We start from the raw sequence: 14,782 nt of genomic DNA on the forward strand, positions 1-14,782 counted from the left end.
GGGTCTTACAGTCGGTGGGGTCGTCCTTTTGGGTCTTACAGTCGGTGGGGTCCTTGTCCTTTTGGGTCTTACAGTCGGTGGGATCGCCCTTTTGGGTCTTACTGTCGGTGGGGTCATCCTTTTGGGTCTTACAGTCGGTTGGGTCGTCCTTTGGGTCTTACAGTCGGTGGGGTCCTTGTCCTTTTGGGTCTTACAGTCGGTGGGGTCTGTCCTTTTGGGTCTTACAGTCGGTGGGGTCCTTGTCCTTTTGGGTCTTACAGTCGGTGGGATTGCCCTTTTGGGTCTTACGTTGTGGGTTCATCCTTTTGGGTCTTACAGTCGGTGGGGTCGTCCTTTTGGGTCTTACAGTCGGTGGGGTCCTTGTCCTTTTGGGTCTTACAGTCGGTGGGGTCCTTGTCCTTTTGGGTCTTACAGTCGGTGGGGTCCTTGTCCTTTTGGGTCTTACAGTCGGTGGGGTCCTTGTCCTTTTAGGTCTTACAGTCGGTGGGGTCCTTGTCCTTTTGGGTCTTACAGACAGTGGGGTCCTTGTCCTTTTGGGTCTTACAGTCGGTGGGGTCCTTGTCCTTTTGGGTCTTACAGTCGATGGGGTCCTGTCCTTTTGGGTCTTACTGTCGGTGGGGTCGTCCTTTTGGGTCTTACAGTCGGTGGGGTCCTTGTCCTTTTGGGTCTTACAGTTGGTGGGGTCATCCTTTTGGGTCTTGGGGTCGTCCTTTTCGTCTTACAGTCGGTTGGGTTCCTTGTTATTTGGGTCTTACCGTCGGTGGGGTCGTCCTTTTGGGTCTTACAGTCGGTGGGGTCTTGTCCTTTTGGGTCTTACAGTCGGTGGGGTCCTTGTCCTTTTGGGTCTTACAGTCGGTGGGGTCGCCCTTTTGGGTCTTACTGTTGGTGGGGTCATCCTTTTGGGTCTTACAGTCGGTTGGGTCGTCCTTTTGGGTCTTACAGTCGGTGGGGTCCTTGTCCTTTTGGGTCTTACAGTCGGTGGGGTCCTTGTCCTTTTGGGTCTTACACTTGGTGGGGTCCTTGTCCTTTTGGGTCTTACCTTCGGTGGGGTCCTTGTCATTTTGGGTCTTACAGTCGGTGGGGTCCTTGTCCTTTTGGGTCTTACAGTCGGTGGGGTCCTTGTCCTTTTGGGTCTTACAGTCGGTGGGTTCCTTGTCCTTTTGGGTCTTACAGTCGGTGGGGTCCTTGTCCTTATGGGTCTTACCTTCGGTGGGGTCGTCCTTTTGGGTCTTACAGTCGGTGGGGTTCGTCCTTTTGGGTCTTACAGTCGGTGGGGCCCTTGTCCTTTTGGGTCTAACAGTCGGTGGGATCGCCCTTTTGGGTCTTACAGTTGGTGGGGTCCTTGTCCTTTTGGGTCTTACAGTCGGTGGGGTCCTTGTCCTTTTGGGTCTTACAGTCGGTGGGGTCCTTGTCCTTTGTGGTCTTACAGTCGGTGGGGTCCTTGTCCTTTTGGGTCTTAAACTCGGTGGGGTCCTTGTCCTTTTGGGTCTTACAGTCGGTGGGGTCCTTGTCATTTTGGGTCTTACAGTCGGTGGGGTCCTTGTCCTTTTTGGTCTTACAGTCGGTGGGGTCCTTGTCCTTTTGGGTCTTACAGTCGGTGGGGTCTGTCCTTTTGGGTCTTACTGTCGATGGGGTCCTTGTCCTTTTGGGTCTTACAGTCGGTGGTGTCGCCCTTTTGGGTCTTACTGTTGGTGGGGTAATCCTTTTGGGTCTTAGAGTCGGTGGGGTCGTCCTTTTGGGTCTTACAGTCGGTGGGGTCTTTGTCCTTTTGGGTCTTACAGTCGGTGGGGTCCTTGTCCTTTTGGGTCTTACAGTCGGTGGGGTCCTTGTCGTTTTGGGTCTTACCTTCGGTGGGGTCGTCCTTTTGGGTCTTACAGTCGGTGGGGTCGTCCTTTTGGGTTTTACAGTCGGTGGGGTCCTTGTCCTTTTGGGTCTTACAGTCGGTGGGATCGCCCTTTTGGGTCTTACTGTTGGTGGGGTCATCCTTTTGGGTCTTACAGTCGGTTGGGTCGTCCTGTTGGGTCTTACAGTCGGTGGGGTCGTCCTTTTGGGTCTTACAGTTGGTGGGGTCCTTGTCCTTTTGGGTCTTACAGTCGGTGGGGTCCTTGTCCTTTTGGGTCTTACAGTCGGTGGGGTCCTTGTCGTTTTGGGTCTTACCTTCGGTGGGGTCGTCCTTTTGGGTCTTACAGTCGGTGGGGTCGTCCTTTTGGGTCTTACAGTCGGTGGGGTCCTTGTCCTTTTGGGTCTTACAGTCGGTGGGATCGCCCTTTTGGGTCTTACTGTTGGTGGGGTCATCCTTTTGGGTCTTACAGTCGGTTGGGTCGTCCTGTTGGGTCTTACAGTCGGTGGGGTCGTCCTTTTGGGTCTTACAGTTGGTGGGGTCCTTGTCCTTTTGGGTCTTACAGTCGGTGGGGTCCTTGTCCTTTTGGGTCTTACAGTCGGTGGGGTCGCCCTTTTGGGTCTTACTGTTGGTGGGGTCATCCTTTTGGGTCTTAGAGTCGGTGGGGTCGTCCTTTTGGGTCTTACAGTCGGTGGGGTCCTTGTCCTTTTGGGTCTTACAGTCGGTGGGGTCCTTGTCCTTTTGGGTCTTACAGTCGGTGGGGTCCTTGTCATTTTAGGTCTTAAAGTCGGTGGGGTCCTTTTCCTTTTGGGTCTTACAGACGGTGGGGTCCTTGTCCTTTTGGGTCTTAAAGTCGGTGGGGTCCTTGTCCTTATGGGTCTTACCTTCGGTGGGGTCCTTGTCCTTTTGGGTCTTACAGTCGGTGGGGTCCTTGTCCTTTTGGGTCGTACAGTCGATGGGGTCCTTGTCCTTATGGGTCTTACAGTCGGTGGGGTCGTCCTTTTGGGTCTTACAGTCGGTGGGGTCCTTGTCATTTTGGGTCTTACAGTCGGTGGTGTCGCCCTTTTGGGTCTTACTGTTGGTGGGGTCATCCTTTTGGGTCTTAGAGTCGGTGGGGTCGTCCTTTTGGGTCTTACAGTCGGTGGAGTCTTTGTCCTTTTGGGTCTTACAGTCGGTGGGGTCCTTGTCCTTTTGGGTCTTACAGTCGGTGGGGTCGCCCTTTTGGGTCTTACTGTTGGTGGGGTCATCCTTTTGGGTCTTAGAGTCGGTGGGGTCGTCCTTTTGGGTCTTACAGTCGGTGGGGTCCTTGTCCTTTTTGGTCTTACAGTCGGTGGGGTCCTTGTCCTTTTGGGTCTTACAGTCGGTGGGGTCCTTGTCCTTTTGGGTCTTACAGTCGGTGGGGTCCTTGTCATTTTAGGTCTTAAAGTCGTTGGGGTCCTTGTCCTTTTGGGTCTTACAGTCGGTGGGGTCCTTGTCCTTTTGGGTCTTAAAGTCGGTGGGGTCCTTGTCCTTTTGGGTCTTACAGTCGGTGGGGTCGTCCTTTTGGGTCTTACAGTCGGTGGGGTCGTCCTTTTGGTTCTTTCAGTCGGTGGGTTCCTTGTCCTTTTGGGTCTTACAGTTGGTGGGGTCATCCTTTTGGGTCTTGGGGTCGTCCTTTTCGGTCTTACAGTCGGTTGGGTCCTTGTCCTTTTGGGTCTTACCTTCGGTGGGGTCGTCCTTTTGGGTCTTACAGTCGGTGGGGTCGTCCTTTTGGGTCTTACAGTCGATGGGGTCCTTGTCCTTTTGGGTCTTACAGTCGGTGGGATTGCCCTTTTGGGTCTTACAGTTGGTGGGTTCATCCTTTTGGGTCTTACAGTCGGTGGGGTCGTCCTTTTGGGTCTTACAGTCGGTGGGGTCGTCCTTTTGGGTCTTACAGTCGGTGGGGTCCTTGTCCTTTTGGGTCTTACAGTCGGTGGGGTCCTTGTCCTTTTGGGTCTTACAGTCGGTGGGGTCCTTGTCCTTTTGGGTCTTACAGTCGGTGGGTCCTTGTCATTTTAGGTCTTAAAGTCGGTGGGGTCCTTGTCCTTTTGGGTCTTACAGACAGTGGGGTCCTTGTCCTTTTGGGTCTTAAAGTCGGTGGGGTCCTTGTCCTTTTGGGTCTTACAGTCGGTGGGGTCGTCCTTTTGGGTCTTACTGTTGGTGGGGTCGTCGTTTTGGGTCTTTCAGTCGGTGGGTTCCTTGTCCTTTTGGGTCTTACAGTTGGTGGGGTCATCCTTTTGGGTCTTGGGGTCGTCCTTTTCGATCTTACAGTCGGTTGGGTCCTTGTTGATTTGGGTCTTACCTTCGGTGGGGTTGTCCTTTTGGGTCTTACAGTCGGTGGGGTCGTCCTTTTGGGTCTTACAGTCGGTGGGGTCCTTGTCCTTTTGGGTCTTATAGTTGGTGGGATCGCCCTTTTGGGTCTTACTGTTGGTGGGGTCATCCTTTTGGGTCTTACAGTCGGTTGGGTCGTCCTTTTGGGTCTTACAGTCGGTGGGGTCGTCCTTTTGGGTCTTACAGTTGGTGGGGTCCTTGTCCTTTTGGGTCTTACAGTCGGTGGGGTCCTTGTCCTTTTGGGTCTTACTGTCTGTGGGGTCGTCCTTTTGGGTCTTACTGTCGGTGGGTTCCTTGTCCTTTTGGGTCTTACAGTTGGTGGGGTCCTTGTCCTTATGGGTCTTACCTTCGGTGGGGTCGTCCTTTTGGGTCTTACAGTCGGTGGGGTCGTCCTTTTGTGTCTTACAGTCGGTGGGGCCCTTGTCCTTTTGGGTCTTACAGTAGGTGGGATCGCCCTTTTGGGTCTTACAGTTGGTGGGGTCCTTGTCCTTATGGGTCTTACAGTCGGTGGGGTCGTCCTTTTGGGTCTTACAGTCGGTGGGGTCCTTGTCCTTTTGGGTCTTACAGTCGGTGGTGTCGCCCTTTTGGGTCTTACTGTTGGTGGGGTAATCCTTTTGGGTCTTAGAGTCGGTGGGGTCGTCCTTTTGGGTCTTACAGTCGGTGGGGTCATTGTCCTTTTGGGTCTTACAGTCGGTGGGGTCCTTGTCCTTTTGGGTCTTACAGTCGGTGGGGTCCTTGGCGTTTTGGGTCTTACCTTCGGTGGGGTCGTCCTTTTGGGTCTTACAGTCGGTGGGGTCGTCCTTTTGGGTCTTACAGTCGGTGGGGTCCTTGTCCTTTTGGGTCTTACAGTCGGTGGGATCGCCCTTTTGGGTCTTACTGTTGGTGGGGTCATCCTTTTGGTTCTTACAGTCGGTTGGGTCGTCCTGTTGGGTCTTACAGTCGGTGGGGTCGTCCTTTTGGGTCTTACAGTTGGTGGGTCCTTGTCCTTTTGGGTCTTACAGTCGGTGGGGTCGTCCTTTTGGGTCTTACAGTCGGTGGGTTCCTTGTCCTTTTTGGTCTTACAGTTGGTGGGGTCCTTGTCCTTATGGGTCTTACGTTCGGTGGGGTCGTCCTTTTGGGTCTTACAGTCGGTGGGGTCGTCCTTTTGGGTCTTACAGTCGGTGGGGTCGTCCTTTTGGGTCTTACAGTCGGTGGGGCCCTTGTCCTTTTGGGTCTTACAGTTGGTGGGGTCCTTGTCCTTTTGGGTCTTACAGTCGGTGGGGTCATTGTCCTTTTGGGTCTTACAGTCGGTGGGGTCCTTGTCCTTTGTGGTCTTACAGTCGGTGGGTCCTTGTCCTTTTTGGTCTTACAGTCGGTGGGGTCCTTGTCCTTTTGGGTCTTACAGTCGGTGGGGTCCTTGTCCTTTTGGGTCTTACAGTCGGTGGGGTCTTGTCCTTTTTGGTCTTACAGTCGGTGGGGTCCTTGTCCTTTTGGGTCTTACAGTCGATGGGGTCCTTGTCCTTATGGGTCTTACAGTCGGTGGGGTCGTCCTTTTGGGTCTTACAGTCGGTGGGGTCCTTGTCCTTTTGGGTCTTACAGTCGGTGGTGTCGCCCTTTTGGGTCTTACTGTTGGTGGGGTAATCCTTTTGGGTCTTAGAGTCGGTGGGGTCGTCCTTTTGGGTCTTACAATCGGTGGGGTCTTTGTCCTTTTGGGTCTTACAGTCGGTGGGGTCCTTGTCCTTTTGGGTCTTACAGTCGGTGGGGTCGCCCTTTTGGGTCTTACTGTTGGTGGGGTCATCCTTTTGGGTCTTAGAGTCGGTGGGGTCGTCCTTTTGGGTCTTACAGTCGGTGGGGTCCTTGTCCTTTTTGGTCTTACAGTCGGTGGGGTCCTTGTCCTTTTGGGTCTTACACTCGGTGGAGTCCTTGTCCTTTTGGGTCTTACAGTCGGTGGGGTCCTTGTCATTTTAGGTCTTAAAGTCGGTGGGGTCCTTGTCCTTTTGGGTCTTACAGACGGTGGGGTCCTTGTCCTTTTGGGTCTTAAAGTCGGTGGGGTCCTTGTCCTTTTGGGTCTTACAGTCGGTGGGGTCGTCCTTTTGGGTCTTACAGTCGGTGGGGTCGTCCTTTTGGTTCTTTCAGTCGGTGGGTTTCTTGTCCTTTTGGGTCTTACAGTTGGTGGGGTCCTTGTCCTTTTGGGTCTTACAGTCGGTGCGGTCGTCCTTTTGGGTCTTACTGTTGGTGGGGTCATCCTTTTGGGTCTTAGAGTCGGTGGGGTCGTCCTTTTGGGTCTTACAGTCGGTGGGGTCCTTGTCCTTTTTGGTCTTACAGTCGGTGGGGTCCTTGTCCTTTTGGGTCTTACACTCGGTGGGGTCCTTGTCCTTTTGGGTCTTACAGTCGGTGGGGTCCTTGTCATTTTAGGTCTTAAAGTCGGTGGGGTCCTTGTCCTTTTGGGTCTTACAGCCGGTGGGGTCCTTGTCCTTTTGGGTCTTAAAGTCTGTGGGGTCCTTGTCCTTTTGGGTCTTACAGTCGGTGGGGTCGTCCTTTTGGGTCTTACAGTCGGTGGGGTCGTCCTTTTGGTTCTTTCAGTCGGTGGGTTCCTTGTCCTTTTGGGTCTTACAGTTGGTGGGGTCATCCTTTTGGGTCTTGGGGTCGTCCTTTTCGGTCTTACAGTCGGTTGGGTCCTTGTCCTTTTGGGTCTTACCTTCTGTGGGGTCGTCCTTTTGGGTCTTACAGTCGGTGGGGTCGTCCTTTTGGGTCTTACAGTCGGTGGGGTCCTTGTCCTTTTGGGTCTTACAGTCGGTGGGATTGCCCTTTTGGGTCTTACAGTTGGTGGGTTCATCCTTTTGGGTCTTACAGTCGGTGGGGTCGTCCTTTTGGGTCTTACAGTCGGTGGGGTTGTCCTTTTGGGTCTTACAGTCGGTGGGGTCCTTGTCCTTTTGGGTCTTACAGTCGGTGGGGTCCTTGTCCTTTTGGGTCTTACATTCGGTGGGGTCCTTGTCCTTTTGGGTCTTACAGTCGGTGGGGTCCTTGTCATTTTAGGTCTTAACCTCTATGGGCTAGGTGGGACGCTAGCGTGCCACCCGTGGTGCACTCCATCAACAGCAGGTGCATTTCAAGAGCGGCAAATTTGAATCCAAATAAATGTCAAAATTCAAATTTTTCAAACATACAACTATTTTACACCCTTTGAAAGATAAACATCTCCTTAATCTAACCACGTTTTAAGATTTCAAAAAGGTTTTACGGCGAAAGCATAAATTTAGAGTATGTTAGGACAGTACATTTACAAGAGTTGTGTGTAATGTTTTGTCAAGTCAAAGACATGGTCACCAAAACCATAAAACCAGCTAAAATGATGCACTAACCTTTTACAATCTCCATCAGATGACACTCCTAGGACATTATGTTAGACAATGCATGCATTTTTAGTTCTATCAAGTTCATATTTATATCCAAAAACAGCGTTTTACTATGGCATTGATGTTGAGGAAATCGTTTCCCTCCAATAACCGGCAGTCAAGTCAGCGTCACAAATTAAATAATTAAAATTAGAAAACATTGGTAAAATATTATATTGTCATTTAAAGAATTATAGATTTACATCTCTTGAACGCAATCAACTTGCCAGATTTAAAAATAACCTTACTGGGAAATCACACTTTGCAATAATCTGAGCACTGCGCCCAGAAAAATACGCGTTGCGATACAGACTAGACGTCATGTTGGGGAGATCTAAAATCGAAAATACTATGTAAATAATCCATTACCTTTGATTCTCTTCATCAGATGTCACTTCCAGGTATCACAGGTCCATAACGAATGTAGTTTTGTTCAAAAAAGCTCATCATTTATGTCCAAAAATCTCCGTCTTGTTAGCACATGATCTAAGCCAGCCGGACTTCTCATCATGAACGAGGGGAAAAAATATATTTACGTTCGTTCAAACATGTCAAACGTTGTATAGCATAAATCATTAGGGCCTTTTTTAACCAGAACATGAATAATATTCAAGGTGGACGAATGCATACTCTTTTATAACGTATTGGAACGAGGGTACCCAACATGAACTCGCGCGCCAGGTGTCTAATGGGACATCATCGTTCCATGGCTCTTGTTCGGTCAGATCTCCCTCCAGAAGACTCAAAACACTTTGTAAAGGCTGGTGACATCTAGTGGAAGCAATAGGAAGTGCCAAAATATTCCTCAGCCCCTGTGTTTTTCAATGGGATAGGTTTAAAGTCAATACAACACATCAGGTATCCACTTCCTGTCAGAAAATGTCTCAGGGTTTTGCCTGCCAAATGAGTTCTGTTATACTCACAGACACCATTCAAACAGTTTTAGAAACTTTAGAGTGTTTTCTATCCATATATAATAAGTATATGCATATTCTAGTTACTGGGTAGGATTAGTAACCAGATTAAATCGGGTAAATTTTTTTTATCCAGACGTGCAAATGCTGCCCCCTAGCCCTAACAGGTTAAAGTCGGTGGGGTCCTTGTCCTTTTGGGTCTTACAGACAGTGGGGTCCTTGTCCTTTTGGGTCTTAAAGTCGGTGGGGTCCTTGTCCTTTTGGGTCTTACAGTCGGTGGGGTCGTCCTTTTGGGTCTTACTGTTGGTGGGGTCGTCGTTTTGGGTCTTTCAGTCGGTGGGTTCCTTGTCCTTTTGGGTCTTACAGTTGGTGGGGTCATCCTTTTGGGTCTTGGGGTCGTCCTTTTCGATCTTACAGTCGGTTGGGTCCTTGTTGTTTTGGGTCTTACCTTCGGTGGGGTCGTCCTTTTGGGTCTTACAGTCGGTGGGGTCGTCCTTTTGGGTCTTACAGTCGGTGGGGTCCTTGTCCTTTTGGGTCTTACAGTCGGTGGGGTCGTCCTTTTGGGTCTTACAGTCGGTGGAGTCCTTGTCCTTTTGGGTCTTACTGTTGGTGGGGTCATCCTTTTGGGTCTTACAGTCGGTTGGGTCGTAATTTTGGGTCTTACAGTCGGTGGGGTCGTCCTTTTGGGTCTTACAGTTGGTGGGGTCCTTGTCCTTTTGGGTCTTACAGTCGGTGGGGTCCTTGTCCTTTTGGGTCTTACAGTCGGTGGGGTCGTCCTTTTGGGTCTTACAGTCGGTGGGTTCCTTGTCCTTTTGGGTCTTACAGTTGGTGGGGTCCTTGTCCTTATGGGTCTTACCTTCGGTGGGGTCGTCCTTTTGGGTCTTACAGTCGGTGGGGTCCTTGTCCTTTTGGGTCTTACAGTCGGTGGGGCCCTTGTCCTTTTGGGTCTTACAGTAGGTGGGATCGCCCTTTTGGGTCTTACAGTTGGTGGGGTCCTTGTCCTTTTGGGTCTTACAGTCGGTTGGGTCCTTGTCCTTTTGGGTCTTACAGTCGGTGGGGTCCTTGTCCTTTGTGGTCTTACAGTCGGTGGGTCCTTGTCCTTTTTGGTCTTAAAGTCGGTGGGGTCCTTGTCCTTTTGGGTCTTACAGGCGGTGGGGTCCTTGTCCTTTTGGGTCTTACAGTCGGTGGGGCCTTGTCCTTTTTGGTCTTACAGTAGGTGGGGTCCTTGTCCTTTTGTGTCTTACAGTCGGTGGGGTCCTTGTCCTTTTGGGTCTTACAGTCGGTGGGGTCCTTGTACTTTTGGGTCGTACAGTCGATGGGGTCCTTGTCCTTATGGGTCTTACAGTCGGTGGTGTCGCCCTTTTGGGTCTTACTGTTGGTGGGGTAATCCTTTTGGGTCTTAGAGTCGGTGGGGTCGTCCTTTTGGGTCTTACAGTCGGTGGGGTCATTGTCCTTTTGGGTCTTACAGTCGGTGGGGTCCTTGTCCTTTTGGGTCTTACAGTCGGTGTGGTCCTTGGCGTTTTGGGTCTTACCTTCGGTGGGGTCGTCCTTTTGGGTCTTACAGTCGGTGGGGTCGTCCTTTTGGGTCTTACAGTCGGTGGGGTCCTTGTCCTTTTGGGTCTTACAGTCGGTGGGATCGCCTTTTTGGGTCTTACTGTTGGTGGGGTCATCCTTTTGGTTCTTACAGTCGGTTGGGTCGTCCTGTTGGGTCTTACAGTCGGTGGGGTCGTCCTTTTGGGTCTTACAGTTGGTGGGTCCTTGTCCTTTTGGGTCTTACAGTCGGTGGGGTCCTTGTCCTTTTGGGTCTTACAGTCGGTGGGGTCGTCCTTTTGGGTCTTACAGTCGGTGGGTTCCTTGTCCTTTTGGGTCTTACAGTTGGTGGGGTCCTTGTCCTTATGGGTCTTACCTTCTGTGGGGTCGTCCTTTTGGGTCTTACAGTCGGTGGGGTCGTCCTTTTGGGTCTTACAGTCGGTGGGGTCGTCCTTTTGGGTCTTAAAGTCGGTGGGGTCCTTGTCCTTTTGGGTCTTACAGTCGGTGGGGTCATTGTCCTTTTGGGTCTTACAGTCGGTGGGGTCGTTGTCCTTTGTGGTCTTACAGTCGGTGCGTCCTTGTCCTTTTTGGTCTTACAGTCGGTGGGGTCCTTGTCCTTTTGGGTCTTACAGTCGGTGGGGTCCTTGTCCTTTTGGGTCTTACAGTCGGTGGGGCCTTGTCCTTTTTGGTCTTACAGTCGGTGGGGTCCTTGTCCTTTTGGGTCTTACAGTCGGTGGGGTCCTTGTCCTTTTGGGTCTTACAGTCGGTGGGGTCGCCCTTTTGGGTCTTACTGTTGGTGGGGTCATCCTTTTGGGACTTAGAGTCGGTGGGGTCGTCCTTTTGGGTCTTACAGTCGGTGGGGTCCTTGTCCTTTTTGGTCTTACAGTCGGTGGGGTCCTTGTCCTTTTGGGTCTTACACTCGGTGGGGTCCTTGTCCTTTTGGGTCTTACAGTCGGTGGGGTCCTTGTCATTTTAGGTTTTAAAGTCGGTGGGGTCCTTGTCCTTTTGGGTCTTACAGACGGTGGGGTCCTTGTCCTTTTGGGTCTTAAAGTCGGTGGGGTCCTTGTCCTTTTGGGTCTTACAGTCGGTGGGGTCGTCCTTTTGGGTCTTACAGTCGGTGGGGTCGTCCTTTTGGTTCTTTCAGTCGGTGGGTTTCTTGTCCTTTTGGGTCTTACAGTTGGTGGGGTCCTTGTCCTTTTTGGTCTTACAGTCGGTGGGGTCGCCCTTTTGGGTCTTACTGTTGGTGGGGTCATCCTTTTGGGTCTTACAGTCGGTGGGGTCGTCCTTTTGGGTCTTTCAGTCGGTGGGGTCCTTGTCCTTTTGGGTCTTACAGTCGGTGGGGTCACTCTTATGGGTCTTACAGTCGGTGGGGTCATCCTTTTGGGTCTTTCAGTCGGTGGGGTACTTGACCTTTTGGGTCTTACCGTCGGTGGGGTCCTTGTCCTTTTGGGTCTTACAGTCGGTGAGGCCTTGTCCTTTTTGGTCTTACCGTCGGTGGGGCCTTGTCCTTTTTGGTCTTACAGTCGGTGGGGCCTTGTCCTTTTTGGTCTTACAGTCGGTGGGGTCCTTGTCATTTTAGGTCTTAAAGTCGGTGGGGTCCTTGTCCTTTTGGGTCTTACAGACGGTGGGGTCCTTGTCCTTTTGGGTCTTAAAGTCGGTGGGGTCCTTGTCCTTTTGGGTCTTACAGTCGGTGGGGTTGTCCTTTTGGGTCTTACAGTCGGTGGGGTCGTCCTTTTGGTTCTTTCAGTCGGTGGGTTTCTTGTCCTTTTGGGTCTTACAGTTGGTGGGGTCCTTGTCCTTTTGGGTCTTACAGTCGGTGGCGTCGCCCTTTTGGGTCTTACTGTTGGTGGGGTCATCCTTTTGGGTCTTACAGTCGGTGGGGTCGTCCTTTTGGGTCTTTCAGTCGGTGGGGTCCTTGTCCTTTTGGGTCTTACAGTCGGTGGGGTCACTCTTATGGGTCTTACAGTCGGTGGGGTCATCCTTTTGGGTCTTTCAGTCGGTGGGGTACTTGACCTTTTGGGTCTTACAGTCGGTGGGGTCCTTGTCCTTTTGGGTCTTACAGTCGGTGAGGCCTTGTCCTTTTTGGTCTTACCGTCGGTGGGGCCTTGTCCTTTTTGGTCTTACAGTCGGTGGGGCCTTGTCCTTTTTGGTCTTACAGTCGGTGGGGTCCTTGTCCTTTTGGGGCTTACAGTCGGTGGGGCCTTGTCCTTTTTGGTCTTACAGTCGGTGAGGTCCTTGTCCTTTTGGGTCTTACAGTTGGTGGGGTCCTTGTCCTTTTGGGTCTTACAGTCGGTGGGGCCTTGTCCTTTTTGGTCTTACAGTCGGTGGGGTCCTTGTCCTTTTGGGTCTTACAGTCGGTGGGGTCCTTGTCCTCTTGGGTCTTACAGTCGGTGGGGTCCTTGTCCTTTTTGGTCTTACAGTCGGTGGGGTCCTTGTCCTTTTGTGTCTTACAGTCGGTGGGGTCCTTGTCCTTTTGGGTCTTACAGTCGGTGGGGTCCTTGTCCTTTTGGGTCTTACAGTCGGTGGGGTCCTTGTCCTTTTGTGTCTTACAGTCGGTGGGCTCGTCCTTGTCCTTTTGGGTCTTACAGTCGGTGGGGTCCTTGTCCTTTTGGGTCGTACAGTCGATGGGGTCCTTGCCCTTATGGGTCTTACAGTTGGTGGGGTCGTCCTTTTGGGTCTTACAGTCGGTGGGGTCGCCCTTTTGGGTATTACTGTTGGTGGGGTCATCCTTTTGGGTCTTAGAGTCGGTGGGGTCGTCCTTTTGGGTCTTACAGTCGGTGGGGTCTTTGTCCTTTTGGGTCTTACAGTCTTTGGGGTCCTTGACCTTTTGGGTCTTACAGTAGGTGGGGTCCTTGTCCTTTTGGGTCTTACAGTCGGTTGGGCCTAGTCCTTTTTGGTCTTACAGTCGGTGGGGTCCTTGTCCTTTTGTGTCTTACAGTCGGTGGGGTCCTTGTCCTTTTGGGTCTTACAGTCGGTGGGGTCGTCCTTTTGGGTCTTACAGTCGGTGGGGTCGTCCTTTTGGGTCTTTCAGTCGGTGGGGTCCTTGTCCTTTTGGGTCTTACAGTCGGTGGGGTCACTCTTATGGGTCTTACAGTCGGTGGGGTCATCCTTTTGGGTCTTTCAGTCGGTGGGGTACTTGACCTTTTGGGTCTTACAGTCGGTGGGGTCCTTGTCCTTTTTGGTCTTACAGTCTGTGAGGCCTTGTCCTTTTTGGTCTTACCGTTGGTGGGGTCCTTGTCCTTTTGGTCTTACAGTCGGTGGGGCCTTGTCCTTTTGGTCTTACAGTCGGTGGGGTCCTTGTCCTTTTGGGGCTTACAGTCGGTGGGGCCTTGTCCTTTTGGTCTTACAGTCTGTGAGGTCCTTGTCCTTTTGGGTCTTACAGTTGGTGGGGTCCTTGTCCTTTTGGGTCTTACAGTCGGTGGGGCCTTGTCCTTTTTGGTCTTACAGTCGGTGGGGTCCTTGTCCTTTTGGGTCTTACAGTCGGTGGGGTCCTTGTCCTCTTGGGTCTTACAGTCGGTGGGGTCCTTGTCCTTTTTGGTCTTTCAGTCGGTGGGGTCCTTGTCCTTTTGTGTCTTACAGTCGGTGGGGTCCTTGTCCTTTTGGGTCTTACAGTCGATGGGGTCCTTGTCCTTTTGGGTCTTACAGTCGGTGGGGTCCTTGTCCTTTTGTGTCTTACAGTCGGTTGGCTCGTCCTTGTCCTTTTGGGTCTTACAGTCGGTGGGGTCCTTGTCCTTTTGGGTCGTACAGTCGATGGGGTCCTTGTCCTTATGGGTCTTACAGTCGGTGGGGTCGTCCTTTTGGGTCTTACAGTCGGTGGGGTCGCCCTTTTGGGTCTTACTGTTGGTGGAGTCATCCTTTTGGGTCTTAGAGTCGGTGGGGTCGTCCGTTTGGGTCTTACAGTTGGTGGGGTCTTTGTCCTTTTGGGTCTTACAGTCTTTGGGGTCCTTGACCTTTTGGGTCTTACAGTAGGTGGGGTCCTTGTCCTTTTGGGTCTTACAGTCGGTTGGGCCTAGTCCTTTTTGGTCTTACAGTCGGTGGGGTCCTTGTCCTTTTGTGTCTTACAGTCGGTGGGGTCCTTGTCCTTTTTGGTCTTACAGTCGGTGGGGTCCTTGTCCTTTTGGGTCTTACAGTCGGTGGGGTCCTTGTCCTTTTGAGTCTTACTGTCGGTGGGGTCCTTGTCCTTTTGGTCTTACAGTCGGTGGGGTCCTTGTCCTTTTGGGTCTTACAGTCGGTGGGGTCCTTGTCCTTTTGGGTCTTACAGTCAGGGGGGTCCTTGTCCTTTTGGGTCTTACAGTCAGGGGGGTCCTTGTCCTTTTGGGTCTTACAGTCGGTGGGTTGGTCCTTTTGGGTCTTACAGTCGGTGGGGTCCTTGTCCTTTTGGGTCTTACAGTCGGTGGGCTCGTCCTTTTGGGTCTTACAGTCGGTGGGGTCGCCCTTTTGGGTCTTACTGTTGGTGGGGTCATCCTTTTGGGTCTTAGAGTCGGTGGGGTCGTCCTTTTGGGTCTTACAGTCGGTGGGGTCTTTGTCCTTTTGGGTCTTACAGTCGGTGGGGTCCTTGTCCTTTTGGGTCTTACAGTCGGTGGGGTCGCCCTTTTGGGTCTTACTGTTGGTGGGGTCATCCTTTTGGGTCTTACAGTCGGTGGGGTCGTCCTTTTGGGTCTTTCAGTCGGTGGGGTCCTTGTCCTTTTGGGTCTTACAGTCGGTGGGGTCACTCTTATGGGTCTTACAGTCGGTGGGGTCATCCTTTTGGGTCTTTCAGTCGGTGGGGTACTTGA

The 14,782-nt window shown here is 51.9% G+C and overlaps 1 protein-coding gene across 1 annotated transcript in view; it reads left to right on the top strand.

Annotated features, from left to right (window-relative positions):
• Positions 1-14,782, top strand: part of LOC106563992 (glutamate receptor ionotropic, NMDA 2A) — a 428,098-nt gene that overhangs the window by 302,027 nt on the left and 111,289 nt on the right. The window lies entirely within an intron of this gene.

This window comes from Salmo salar, chromosome ssa12 (genome assembly GCF_905237065.1).
Source record: "Salmo salar chromosome ssa12, Ssal_v3.1, whole genome shotgun sequence".
Classification (NCBI taxonomy): Eukaryota; Metazoa; Chordata; class Actinopteri; order Salmoniformes; family Salmonidae; genus Salmo; species Salmo salar.